The sequence below is a fragment of the Symphalangus syndactylus genome, chromosome 3 (genome assembly GCF_028878055.3).
Source record: "Symphalangus syndactylus isolate Jambi chromosome 3, NHGRI_mSymSyn1-v2.1_pri, whole genome shotgun sequence".
NCBI classification, from domain to species: Eukaryota; Metazoa; Chordata; class Mammalia; order Primates; family Hylobatidae; genus Symphalangus; species Symphalangus syndactylus.
In genome coordinates, this window is record NC_072425.2 from 28322453 (window position 1) to 28335248 (window position 12796).

At 40.1% G+C, this 12796-nt stretch overlaps 1 protein-coding gene and 1 long non-coding RNA gene across 4 annotated transcripts in view; one reads left to right on the forward strand and one right to left on the reverse strand.

Annotated features, from left to right (window-relative positions):
- ASTN2 (astrotactin 2) overlaps nt 1–12796 on the forward strand; it is a 1055774-nt gene that overhangs the window by 756796 nt on the left and 286182 nt on the right. The window lies entirely within an intron of this gene.
- LOC129478962 (uncharacterized) overlaps nt 6951–12796 on the reverse strand; it is a 67190-nt gene continuing 61344 nt past the window's right edge. Inside the window, exon 3 of the long non-coding RNA XR_010120193.1 lies at nt 6951–7128. This is a non-coding gene — a long non-coding RNA (uncharacterized lncRNA). The remainder of the gene's footprint in view (nt 7129–12796) is intronic.

Here is a 12796-nt window from a genome sequence, read left to right on the forward strand (position 1 = left end):
GCAGTCTCCAATAGTAACTGATGAGCTTTGTTAATTTGGTTTTTATTTGTTTCTTGGTTTTGGTTTGGCTTTGGTTTCAGTTTTCAGAACATTATGAATTAATGGAATTGTATTTGTTTGATAAATTTAAATCAATTGCAATTATTATTGTTTTCCTTGTTCAAATTGTTTAATGTTAGGCCAATGTGATTCCCTTTAAGTTGGTTTGTATGTCCTTTTGAAATGACTTCATTAGTCCTGACCTTGTTTTTTGTTACAACAAAACATCCCAGGCTCAGCTTGTACCATACTTGTTCCAGACTTGGATTCAGGAATTTTTCCAAGTATCCTTTGTTCCTTTTAATGAAAAATAGCATTTAGAAACCAGAGTCTGGGCAGTAGGGGTATTTATTGCCTAGTACATTATCATTATTTCTAGGCCTTTTCAGTAGGCAGAGCTATGAAATGTTTTTATTTTTTCAAAGAGAAAAACAAGTCCTAAGTTTTTATGATTTCCAACTGAAATTTCAGTTTACGTAATTTTTCATAACTCTTCTTAATACCTAAATTGTCCGTAATGCTGAAAAAGCTTAGTTCCCAATCACAGTAACGTAATGGCTTACTTGCTATAGCTCACAACAGACAGGTAATTATTTCAAAATAGCAATACCAATTGTATCAGTCCATTTTGTGTCACTATAAAGCAATACCTGAGACTGAGTAATTTATAAGGAAAAAAAGTTTATTTGGCTTACAGTTCTGCAGGCTGTACAAACATGGCACCAGCATCTGCTTAGCTTCTGGTAAGGCTTCAGGAAGCTCTTAGTCGTGGTGGAAGGTGGTGGAAGAGTAGGTGTATCACATGGCAAGAGAGAGGGAGCAAGAAAGAGAGAGGGAGGGAGGTCCCAGACTTTTTAACAATCAGATCTCGAAGTAACTCATTATCACAGGGAGAGCACCAAGCCATTGATGAGGGATCCATGCCCATGACCCAAACACATCCTACCCCGTCTCACCTCCAACACTGGGGATTACATTTCAACATGAAATTTGGAGGGGACAAACATCCAAGCTATCTATCACCAATATTACAGCTAGTGATAAGACCATTAAATCTAGATTTGCAGATCATTTTGTGTTTGGAATATTCCTCACTAAACTGTAAAATCAAAATACTGCATTTAAAAGCCACTCTAAATTGTTATTTTCTCTAAACAGTTATATCAACACTAATGTAGAGTTAGAGATATTTTTTCAGTGGGTATATAATTTGTAGAGATTGTTTCTGTTTTTCTTTTGTGATTTAAAAAAGTATGTAAAACTTCTATGTGGTGCAAAGCTAAAACTTATAAATGAAGATATACTGCAAAACTCTGGCTTCTATTCTTATCCCTGGACCTTGTTTTCTTGTTTCCCCTGTAGATAACTATTTTATTAGGTTTGGGTAACCTGTCAGTGTTTCCTAATAAAAAATTTATGTACATATATACATATACATATATATATTATATATATATATTTCTATACAAAAGAGAGCACTCTAAACACTGCTCTGGGCTGAAATAGTAGCTCACACCATAATCCCAACACTTTGGGAGGCCAAGGAGGGTGGATTGCTTGAGCTTACAAGTTCGAGACCAACCTAGGCAACATATTGAGGCCATGTGCCTATATAAAAAAAACAAAAAACCTTAAACACTGTTCTGCACTTTCCTTTTTTCCATTTGGTAAAATATATTTGTGATTACTCCAATCACATACAATATTATTCTAATTCATTTTTAAGTACATAGTACCCCACTGTTTGGGTGCGTCATAGTTTTTCAACCAATTACCTATTGATTGTCCATAGACTACTATGGTAAGAGATTTATTGCTGATTACTGTGATGTAATGGGCAGAAGCAACAGAAATTGCATATTCAATTTCCAGAATTTATAACTGCCTGAACTTGAATCTCTAGCAATGTAGCAGAGTGGGAGGCAGCCTAATATTGTGGAAGAATGCTTAGAAATAAGGAAGGTCACAATGGCAATCCAGATGTTCTTGGATCCCTGATTTTCCCTCTGTGAGCTTCCATTTACTCATCTTTAAAAAGCAATAATGAAACCTACCTCTCATTGTTAGGATTTATAGAGACCAAAGCGCATAATCTATGCAAATCAAGTAGCAGAATATCTGGCCTGGAATATGTGCCTGTAAAACTGCAGCTATTGTTAATATTAATTTTACTGATTGCCTCAATGTAAGACAGGAAATTTATATGAGTTTCAGCCCTTTTATATTGTGTTGAGTGGGCTCATTAATCCTTCTCCCTGCTCCTAGCAGCAGAGTTACAGGGCAGAGGGGAGCTAACGGAGAAGTAACTCAATCTTGAACATGTTCTCCAAAAGTAATGCCTGGTAACATGTTTAAAGGTTGTCTTTTAACGTGAGTATTTTTAACATTTTGTTAAAAATAAGGAGTTAGAAATGTGAAAGCAAGACTGTGAACCCCCAGGAAAGCGGTAAGAGAGTGGCAGCTTGTTTTCAATGGTTTCCTTTACTGACTAATGGTTCCTAGATAACTCCAGCTGATGTTCATACCCTCCTGGATGTTTGAAACTGGAAACCTCCCACTGGCCCCAAAGTGGCCTCCTACTGGCCCCAAGGTGGGCTGGTATACCTTGTTGGTCTGCTCTCCTGCTTCAAACATGTTCAAGTCGGACAATCTGGGAGTCTTTATCTAAAGCAGGCCATTAGCATCTCAGAGGCCTCCAATTCCGTAAGCCTTTTCCAAGAATAATCTTTTCTGAGCATTTCCTCTTTGACCTCTAGCCTGAGAAGTGATTGGAAGGAGGAGGAAGGAATTGGGAAGGAACTAATCTTGGAATCCGTTCTTGAGGGGTAAGTTTTAAACAGAGTTTTCAAGAAAGTAAAAGAACTTGATCCCAGGAAAAAGAAGGCAGTTCTCCTATTAGTGATCCATCTCAGCTCCTTTGGACAGAAAAAGGGCTCTGGAGTCAGACTTTGAATGCCTAATGACCTTTGACTGTAGTCTGTCACTTCTTGGAAACTCTGTTTTTTCAGCTGTATATTATAGTTGTAAAAAAATACGACATTACTTGTCCAAGGCACTGTTGTGAGGATTCCATGAGATCCACAATGTCTTGTGTTTGGCAAAGAATTCAAGATTGGGAAATGTGATTTTTTTTCTGTCTTCTCCCTTTTCCAAGCACTTTTCCTATCACCATCTTAAAAATAAAACTGCATTAAAAATAAGACTATGTTGTTAGAATAATACTAGTAATAGTAATAATAACAAGAACTAGCATGTTTTGGGTGGCTATTAAATGTCTGGCATGACCCTACATTATTTTTATTTTTATTTTTTTTGAGATGGAGTCTTACTTTCGTTGCCCAGGCTGGAGTGCAATGGTGTAATCTCTGCTTACTTCAAACTCTGCCTCCCGGATTGAAGTGATTCTCCTGCCTCAGCCTCCCGAGTAGCTGGGATTACAGGTGCCCACCACCACACCCAGCCAATTTTTGTACTTTTAGTGGAGGCGGGGTTTCACCATATTGGCCAGGCTTGTCTCGAACTCCTGACCTCAGGTGATCCGCTCACCTTAGCCTCCCAAAGTGTTGGAATTACAGGCTTGAGCCACTGCACCCAGCCCATTATCTTAAATCTCAACAACTTTATATTGTCAATGATATTAGCCTATTTTATACATAAAAAGCAGAGACTACTATGAGGAAGAAGATTGTCTATGGTCACACGCAGGGCTGTGGCTAGCCTGTAAGTTACCTTTTATGTGAATTAGGAAGAGGAGCTCCTCTACTTGTATTCAATTGCAGGAGCATGGCACGTGAAGCTGAGGGTGGATTTAGTCCCCATCCACCCTTTTGCCTTATCACCTTCATATATATATATGTATATTTTTTATTATACTTTAAGTTCTAGGGTACATGTGCACAATGTGCAGGTTTGTTACATATGTATATGTGTGCCATGTTGGTGTGCTGCACCCATTAACTCATCATTTACATTAGGTATATCTCCTAATTTTATCCCTCCCCCCTACTCCCCCCACCCCACAACAGGCTCTGGTGTGTGATGTTCCCCTTCCTGTGTCCACGTATTCTCATTGTTCAATTCCCACCTATGAGTGAGTCACCTTTTTACAGAGCTCAACTTGTGTAACTATACAAAGAGGCCCTGGTTGCATGCCTAGTTTTGACCAAACTGAATTTCACATCCAGATGTATATGAAGTTCAGACCGCATCCGTTCCATTACCACCTTGGAATTTTTTCTCTTACTGTCTTCTTTAAGATCCTGCTCCATCAGTTACCTTTTCTCTCTGCCATATCTTCATCGTCTCCTTCTGCATCTGTTTTATCCTTCCCAGCCAATACGCCCCATCAGATCTCTACCCTTGAGTACCACAAGGGTTGAAACAAATTGTTATTCATATTTCCCCCCCTTGTGCCTAGCTGTATACCTGGCACTGAATAGGCCTTCTCAGCAAATGCTCTTTCAGAATTATTTTAGTCATCTCACTAAGCTTCCTTGTATCATAGCTAGCTTTTACTGTTTCCCTGGCTTCCCTCAGTGCAAGTTGCTTTGCACGCAATGATCCTTTGGCAAGAAAGGATCAGAACAGAGGTTTCCCCAGAGCAATCATCTTAAGTAGGCACTAGAGGGCAGCAGGAGATCACATATGACCTTCTTTTCCAGCCTCCTGTTACTGGCCACAACCTGCCTTGTCTCAGGAGGGAGAAGTAAATGTTAACCTTCAATGCCGACTGATGCCTGATTCTGGCCAAGACACTGGCCACTACTAGGCTACTGGGCAGTGTCCAGGGGTCCCTCTCCCACAGAGAGTATGACATGCCTCAGAAATTTAACTGCTTTCACTTGAAGACAGGTATCCTCTTGCAAGTTATACTTTATCACTCTGTGCCTCAGTTCTCTCATTTGTAAAAGGGGGCAACAATCCCTACTTTGTAGGATGATGGAGAACTGTGTGAGATCATAGGTGAAAATGGGCTAACACAACATCTTTTGTTTTATTCCTAGAAGAGTTGGATGAGGAGTTAGTATCCCCATTTTACAAATGAACAAACTAAGGTTGGAGAGGTGAAGTGACTTGACTAACATTTGAAATCAGGTAGTCTGACTCAACAGTTTTGGACTTACGCATTCAATTCTGCCCTGGTCTACTGTCTTCTTGTAGGTAGAAGACAGGTAATTTAAGGGGAAATTTTTGACAGTTAAAGCATCAGGCAGGTTTCAAGGGAAGATTTATAGATTCAGACATGTACAAGAATTGAATAATGCTAGGATGAATGCCAAGGGCTGGAACAAATGACCTCTGATGATGCTCTTGACACCCTAGCATTGGATATTTTTCATTAAGTTCTGTTTCTCATTTATCTTCCAAATAATCCAATATTTAGGTACTAAAATTATTAGCATTTTACAGATGAGGAAATGGAGCCTTAGAGAGGTTAAGGTCTTTTTCCAAGGTCACGCAGCTAGAAAACGAAAAAGATGGAATTTAAACTCAAGCAAAACACTGTGCTATAGCTGCCCCTCTGTAATAGTGCTTATTACTTATACATTTAGGGGAAGAGCTTCCAAATTCACTTAGATTAGGAGATCAGTTGTCCTAGGGTTTGGCAGTTTTATAATTCTGTCTTCTTATTTTTGGAATCTCCACTGTTGCTTCTCTTTCCATTCCCCAAATGTGTGTGTGTGTGTGTGTGTGTGTGCTTGCAATATGAACACAACACATACACCACAACATACACATACTCCTACACATATACTTTCTCAGAAGCCACCCAACAATGCCCTATAGTTCCTGGGATAGGAATTTAATCTACCTAGTTAGTTAATTGTTTAATTTTAGTATGACCCCACACCCCAACTAGAGTCCAGGCGTGAGTACTGTAGATAAGGCATCTAATAGCGTAAAGTACATAACTCTGGGCTTGGGTCTGATGCTTAGGATGAGAAGTGTGGTTCCTGGATGAGAAGTTAGTCTAAGTTTAATAGAGCCTTTCCACAGTGGAACTTGAGGCTTAGAAAGGTACTGATTTCCACATCTTTAGAAATGTCCAAGAATAAATTGGAGGATTATTTGGTGGTAAATGAAAAATTAGATGGGATTTCTGACCAGGTGACCTTTAGAATGCTTTCCACCCAGGAGACCCTATTAGCCCATGCAAATGGGTGGGGGAGATTGGGGGCATTGCCTGGGGGTGGGAGGTAATGGGAAGATACAAATATTTGGAACGGATATGACTCATCCTGTAGGAGTGAAAACTGGTGCTGAAAGTTTTTCAGAGAGGAAATATGGACAGTGGAAAGAACAGAAAAACTGGGTAGAAATAGCTAGACTAGTTGCTAGCTGTGTGACTTTGGTCACGTTACTTTACCTCTCTGATCTATCAAGTGTTTATTAATAAAATAAAACAAAGAACAACTGTCTTTGGGGCTGTGGTGATAAATTGGGATAGTTGGTCTGAAGTCTGATAAGCATTACACTAGTGGAACAGGAGTCAGATTTATGCATTCATTTATTCATTTGTTCATATATTTACCTGCAGACTGTGTACATGATATCAAACAGTGAACTCTGCTTGGAATGCAAATGTTCATTAAAAATGGCCATGGTCCTTGTTCTCATGAAACTTATGGTATATTTGGAGAGAAATATATTCATTTAATTATTATATTAAATCAAATAATAAAAATGTGACATGTACTATAATGAGGATATAAACGGTTCAGTTCATAGTGCAAATTGAGAATAGTCAAAAGATAGTCTGTGAAAACAAGTATGCTCAAAAGTATATACGTATGAGTTGATTCCGCCACTCTTTGTGATATGTTTACTGGGATAATTTTCCTCTACCTCTAGATGAAAATCTTAGCAGACCACATCTAATCTATTATCACTTATGGAATAGGCAGCAGCACTATCGATATTTTACATTGCTAACATACTTTCAAATCAGGAATTAGGATTTCCAGTCCAATATTTTAATCAAATCTTTTGACAAATAAAATCTCCATATCTTTCCCAATAGGAGCATTAAGAGGTGGGAATGGCTGGCCTTCATGCTCTTTCTTTACTTTGCACCTCTTCTTCCCCTTCCTTCACAGTACAAGCAAAAAAAAAAAAAGAGAGTGGTGGTCAGGATTAGGAAGGTCATACTTGCTTCAGAATTATTTTACCTAGCTTTGCAGTCTCTGGTCCTGGCATCTTTATAAAGCTGGCCGTTTCTCTTGGGGGCTTGTTCACGGGATTTTCAGCGGTCCCCATTGCTTGGGACTTCTCGTAAGACCTGGAACAGTGCCATTTCTCTTTGGCTGGCTTCAGTGATCCCTTCCTACCTACTGTTTCTCTGGCTTCCTACCTCATGGAGATTCACTGTGGGGGACCCATCACTGTGTTAGATTCCTCTTGGGTAGGGCTTAAAAGAGTTCCAGGCCAGTTCTTTCTTCTGTGTGACCCATATACAGTTCAGAGGAAGCAAGCATTTTTCACTGGGCAACCTCTGCAGCTCCTTCTGTTCTGTTGGTATAGGCCACTACAGCTTTTTCAGGTGAAGATAGAACCTAGTCCATTTTCTTGCCAGTTGCTAAGAATATATCCAAGTTCTCCAAGTGGCACTGCTGAGGGTTCCTCTCACAAAACTTAGAGTTAGAAGATAGCATGTAACACTTGAGCTGGCTAGGGTGCTGAAGACTCCAAACATGGTAATAGTTCTTTGCAAAAACAAAACAAAACAAAACAAAAACAAAACAAAAAACAAACTTTCTTAAATCTCTTCTTGCAAATACAAAAATTAACCAGGCATGGTGGCATGTACATGTAGTCCCAGCTACTCAGGAGGCTGAGGGAGAATTGCTTGAATCCAGGAGGTGGAGGTTGCAGTGAGCCGAGATTGCGCCACTGCACTCCAACCTGGGTGATAGAGCAAGACTCCATCTCAAGAAAAAAAAAGCTTTTCTTGCTACTTTCTGACCTCTCTTTTCTTCTTTTATATTCTTTTTTTTTTTTTTTCTGAGACAGGGTCTCACTCTGTCACCCAAGCTGGAATGCAGTGGCAGAATCTCGGTTTACTGCAACCTCCACCTCCTGGGTTCAAGTGATTCTCGTGCCTCAGCCTCCCAAATAACTGAGATTACAGGCGTGTGCCAACACGCCTAGCTAATTTTTGTGTTTTTCGTCGGGGTGGGGTTTTGCCATGTTGGCCAGGCTGGTTTCAAACTTCTGAGCTCAAGTGGTTCACCTGCCTTGGCCTCCCAAAGTATTGGGATTACAGGCATGAGCCACCATGTCTGGCCTAACCTCTTTTTATGTCTTTGTTCTGGCTGAGGTTTCTAGAGTTATGAAATTGGTTAGATTTCCTCTCCTTTGTAAATTCTGCATCTAGGGGCATTACTTTGGAATTTTACTTCTATTAGGCCTTGGTGTCTGAACAGAAATTTCAATTTTAATATCATGTAACAACAACAGCAATGCAATTATGACAACTACAGCAACAACAACAATAACAAATAATACTTACTGAGTGCTTAACTTGTTCCAGGCCCCTTACTTAATCCTCACAATAACTCTTTTATGTTGGTACTATTATTTATAAAGGGCACACTAATGATGCTGGACTTTGATTGTTCGGCTGAGAAATTCATATTGCACAACACAGAAGTGCAGGCCTTGCTAATGGCATTTCAGCTGGCTATTTTCCCCTTCTTAAAGATATTTGTGTGGGTCCTTGAGTCAGGCCTCAGAGCAATTGCTTTCCTCCAACAGGAGACAGTAACTCCGCCTAAGAAATGATCCAATTTCAGTAATTCCTGGGAGGCCATTGCTGTAATAAAGGCCGTTCTTTATGATATAAAAGTCTCACCCCTTTCCCCTCTCCCTTAATGTTTCTAATTTGAGCCCCTCTGGTCCCTGTGGAGCTTTTAAATGCTTCAAGTGCAAACCTATTGCCAAAGCAAGCCTGTCTGACTAGGGAGGCAGCGCCCTGCACCGTTGCCGAATATTGAACAAACATCCGTGCAGCTTTGGCTCTCCCAGAAGCCCTTAGTCTGATGCTTTGTTTTGTTTTCTGGATGAGGGCAAGCGGTGCCATCACCTCCTGCCGAAAAGCCCTGGCTGCCCTCCCAACAAGGAGTTGTCACTTCAACTGAGGCTTTTTTTTTTTTTTTTTTTGGTGGCAACAAAATAATACCCAGCAGGAATTTGGGAGGAGAAAAAAGAGAGTTCAGTTGGCAGGTTCTCAAATGAATGGGTTGTAGTGTCATTGGAACTGAATTGGGCTTGAAACCAGACATGATCCTATTTTGGAAGCATTGTTCAGAGGGATGGGAAATGTGAACAGAGGATAAGTCTCTTCAAAAATGTTCTTTTTCCTTGGCCTGTTAAAGACACCGTTTTTTAACCTAACTCTCCCATTCACTTAATGGCAAGGGCCTACACGAAAACCTAGAGAGGGTCAGAGCAACTGGAAAAGTGCTCAGCTATTCATCTGTTGACCTTTTGATCAGAGCACTAATTTTACTTTGGGAAGAGGTTGTATATTGACTACAATCATTTATTAGTTATCGTCCTTGTAATTTACTAATTCTGGCTCTTAGGTTCATCAATGCTTGGATAAGGCAGCACAGGGTATATATGTTTACTATATATTTAACAAATATTTAAAATATTTTTGAAAGCCTGCTGTGTTCCAGGTACTGTGAAAGATGGATATGGGATCAGCAAAACTGATGCTGTCTTTTCCTTCATGTAGTTTACAATCTCGAGACATTAATAGGTGATACAGAGAATAGGATGCTATGAGGATCTGTAATATGAAACCTTAATAGGTCAGGTGCGGTGGCTCATGTCTATAATCCTAGCACTTTGGGAGGCTGAGGTGGGCAGATTGCTTGAGCTCAGGAGTTCAAGACCAGCCTGGGCAACATGGCGAAACGCTGTCTCTACCAAAAAATACAAAACAACAACAAGAAAAAAAAAAAAAAGAAAACATTAGCCAGGTGTAGTGGCATGTGTCTGTGGTCCCAGCTGCTTGGGAGGCTGTGGCGGGGGGATTACTTAAGCCCAGGAGGCAGAGATTTCAGTGAGCTGAGATTGTGCCACTGACTTCAACCCAAGTGACAGAGTGAGATGCTGTATATACATATATATATAAATATCTTGGTATACATTAGTGGCATGAGGAATTCAGGGAAGGCTTTTCTGAGGAATGGGCATTTGAACTAAGACCTGAGGGATGAGTGGAAGTTAGCCTGGAAAAGGCAGGGCTGGAGATGGGGTGGAGGAAAGAATTCTGTGCAGAAAGAAGAGCCTGTGCCAGGATTGAGAGAGGCAGAGGGTATATGCAAGGGATTTAGCCATTGTAGCTGAACTAGGAGGAACAGAATAAGAGATCCAACTAGAGAGGCAGCATGTTGTCTAGATCCCACATTTTCTATGTGCTGTCTTAAGGGTTTTGGTCTTTAACCTAAGAGCAGTGAAGTGAAATGGAAGTGTTTTAAGCAGGAGAAGAATATAAGGTTTGCCTTTCGAATAGATGACTTTAGCCACAGGGTAAGGTTGAATCAGAAGCAATTAGCTTTTGCAATTGTAATGTCTACAGAGGAATAATTAATGGAATGGCTAATGGTGTTCCATCTCACCTCTCATCTATATCATAACTTAGGCGTGACACAGTCTCTAAGAAACGGATCACTGTTAATACAAGTGCGTGAGACTTAGAAATAAGTCCCTTTCCTTATTTTGGTCATAGGTTTCGATGGGGTTGGACCAGATTATAGCCCTCCTTCGGCAAAACTAACCCTTAAATTCAGCTGTAAATTCTATACTGCTACTGTGGTGCAATTTTCAGCCAAGATTGTGGGCTTTTAACTGCACCAAAAGGGATGATAGATTTAAAAAGCTGAAGATTTATTGAACAGAAGCAGACTAGCAAAGATCTATAGATTATTGTGTTGTTAAATGGATAGTTATATCTTTAACCCAATGACTATGAATGTTTGTTTGATCAAGGGAATTTTTACTCTTAGCACCAAGTTATATTTCTTCTCAATGAAATTATGTGCATATAGCAAGGTGCTATGGGGATCATGCCATCTGTGCTTTAAAATATGAGATAACATGAGATAGTCGTTTAAATGATAAATTGGTGATTAGAAGACTGGGATTGTGTGCTGAAAGGACTCACTGTGTGACGTTGGAAAGTCATTTTCCTTCTTTGGGACACACTTTTCTCTTCTTTAAAATGTGAAGATTTGTACTAGATCAGCATACCAGTGTGTTCTTTCAATAGTTTTTGAAATCCATTTTATGAAGAAAAGATGCCCCACTCTAGTTTTTCTCCCTGGAGATTCACAATCTAAGCATATTGATGGTGCATTTGATTCCACAATTTTTACATTACTTAATCCATCATACTTCCATATTCCTGCGTGGTTGGATCATTCCTCTGAAACTCAGTTTCCCCATCTATAAGCTAGGTCAAGAGCAGGGGTTGCCAAACTTTTTCTGTAAAGGGTAAGTTAGTTAATATTTTTAGGCTTTGTGATTATAGAGTCTTTGTTATAACTACTCAATTCTGTCCTTGCAGCTATTCACAATAAATAAATGAAAGGGGGTGGCTGTGTTCCAATAAAACTTTATTTACACAAGCTGGAAGGGGACTGGATTTGGCCCATGGGCCATAGTTTGTTGACCTAGGCCAGAGCGTGGGCTAATGAGTCCCTAGTGTCCTCATTGCTCTGACTCTCTTGACCTTCTCCCCGAATGGCTATTCTCTCCCAAGTTTGAAGTCATCTTTCCTCAAAACTATCCCTCTGGTCTACAAAAAGTCATCATCATCTTCTTTTGAATGGTCTGGATATAAGACTGTCACTAGCTGCTGGGATGCCTTCTTTACACTCTTGTTTTGTTTGTCTTAGTAACTGTCCTTCTTTAGTCCCTGTGAAGGATTGGTTAACTGGAATTTTCCTTGTCTTCTCCCCCAGAGCCTTTGATCTGATGCTCATAAGCATTTGCTGACAGCCAGACAGAAAAGGTGGAGGCCAGATTCCAGGCCTGAGGGCCCAAAGAGTAATGAATGAAGGCTGCGTTTATTTGTATTTCTAATTGGCAAGTTCATTTCCAGATCAGCTGCATGTCACTACAAGCCGAGAACAAGAGCGAGAGACGACTCTCCTTTTTCTCCCCGACATCAGGGCGTGGGGCCTCTATTTCCACTGAGGCAGGAGCTTGCCTTGACATTACTAGGCTTCGTTGAAGCTGCCAGATGGATTAAGCTCTGTCTCTTAGTATAAAATTACCATGTTTTACCACTCAGATTATGCACTGCACATCTGTGAGGATACCATTCTCATAGTCTGATGTAAAAGGAAGCCTCTCGGTTGTACAAATCACTTTGCTTCTTCAAGGTTTTTAATATAGCCATAGAACCCTTTATTTTTACAAAATCTTGTATAGAAGGCCAGTGTATAAAAGAAATAAAAATGAAACTGCTTTGTTTGAAACAGAGATGAGAGTTTAGAGCCCTGCCTGCTCAGTTTCCCTTTTTTTCTATACAATCAATTGCTGTGGTGCTTCCTAGGATCCCTAGGATTCCTCAGAAGAGTTTTGGAGTCTCTAGACTAGATCGTGAATATATTTCTAGCCATTCAGAATTCTATAATCTCTCTGGCTGGGTATCAAATACATCCATCGCACCATGTTCGGCACTGAAAGTGGATAGGAATGGGAGCCATGGCCCCTGGTCTCCAAGAGTTGATAATATTGTTTT